Source organism: Silurus aristotelis, assembly GCF_946808225.1.
Source record: "Silurus aristotelis genome assembly, chromosome: 1".
Taxonomy (NCBI): Eukaryota; Metazoa; Chordata; class Actinopteri; order Siluriformes; family Siluridae; genus Silurus; species Silurus aristotelis.
The window spans coordinates 15,284,035-15,285,596 of NC_139574.1; the positions used below are offsets into that span (position 1 = coordinate 15,284,035).

General features: G+C 34.5%; 1 long non-coding RNA gene across 1 annotated transcript; it reads right to left on the minus strand.

The window, feature by feature from the left end:
- Positions 1-588: 588 nt before the first annotated feature.
- Positions 589-902, minus strand: LOC310735229. Its single transcript, XR_014536247.1, has 2 exons — positions 805-902; positions 589-705 (listed from the first exon to the last, which is right to left on the minus strand). It is a non-coding gene; the product is annotated as an uncharacterized lncRNA (long non-coding RNA).
- Positions 903-1,562: the final 660 nt, after the last annotated feature.

Below are 1,562 nucleotides of genomic sequence, written 5' to 3' on the forward strand. Positions count from 1 at the left end.
TGTTTACAAATACACTCTTGTTTATAGTTCTTTTTTGCACATTGTACTGTATAACATATTATACAGTAGGTTTACTGGTCGGCTCTTTTTTGTGTTCTGTGAATCTGGACAACACAACACAGTGTGGGACAGATACACAAAACACAAAAAAGTGCCAACAGTGAAAACTAGAACATCTGTAAATAACATAAAATCTAGATCTAAAGAATATTTATAGTGTCTAGAAATCAATAAAATGTGCATATATATGAGGTTTTAAAGCTAAAAAATCATATCCTTTATAAGACACAATTAATATACAGTCCTTTTACGTACCCCTTTTGACCTCTAAGCTAAGGGGTGTAACATGGATTGTTTTTGTGATGTAGCTGGAAGAAAAAGAATAAATGAGATCCAGTAGCAGTTTTGTTTTGTTTACTTTCTGTGCACTGAAGTAATATAGTGATAGTGACAATACAGTGACTTTCCTTTTAATTGGTCCAAACAATCATCTTTTACTCTGATTATCTCCCCTTTAATGGCTTATTGTTTTATTAAGTAAGCATGATTAACAAAAATAATTGCAATATAAACTAACTTCAGTCAAAATCAATTTTTAATCGAATTTGTAATATTTTATGTATTTTGTACAAAAGCACAAATATATTTGTAGGTTTCAGATGTATTTGATGGCAGGTGTCTATCCAGTAGTTTGTAGTGCAGATCCTAAATCACAAAAAACAATTAGAGAACAAAAGTACTTAATGAATTATAGGGTTCCTCTGTCTGTTTTAAAATAAATAGGGAAAAGACCAGCACAAATACCTTTTAAGTGAAACCATGGGTGATGCTCTATCTGCTCCAGGCTCGGACGGCCTGCTGGTTTGGTGCACAAACACCAACGGATCAGATGCATGCATTCTGTTAAACAATACACAAATACAGAAATTAGTAAAACATAGAAAAAAGAATAGAAACTTTACCTAATAAAAAACATGCCGTATAATATTTAACCTCTTAAAAACAGTTATGTATAATATAAATATAGAAAACTCTGAAATAAATATCACGTAAATCAACAATTACATTCAAGTAAATGTACAATATAAACTTCAGCCTGCTTTGACTTATTCCATAACTTGTCAGTCTTTGCGGTTTCTTACCTTTAGAATGACTTCTGGAGAAACACACATGACCATGTTTTAATTCCTTCCGGGTGTTGAAAGGCAGAGAGCCACACACCAGTCTGTACAGTGTCACACCCACAGACCAGACAGTCGCTGGGTCTGCCAAATACTTTTTCTTTTTAAACCACTCAGGAGGAGCGTAGCTGGGTGTGCCTGTTAATGACATTCCAGTTAGTAAAAAAAAGCAATATATCTCCACTGCCATGCAGAAAAAAGTTTTCAGAGCTTTCAGATAATATACCTGTAAATTCTTTGTAAGTGTCCTTGATCAAGTCTCCACACCCGAAGTCAAACAGCTTTACGTTAAGGGTGTCCGTCTGAACCATAATGTTTTCTGGCTTGACGTCACGATGCAGAATTCCTCGGCTCTTGCAATGCTTCAGCGCATCTATCAGC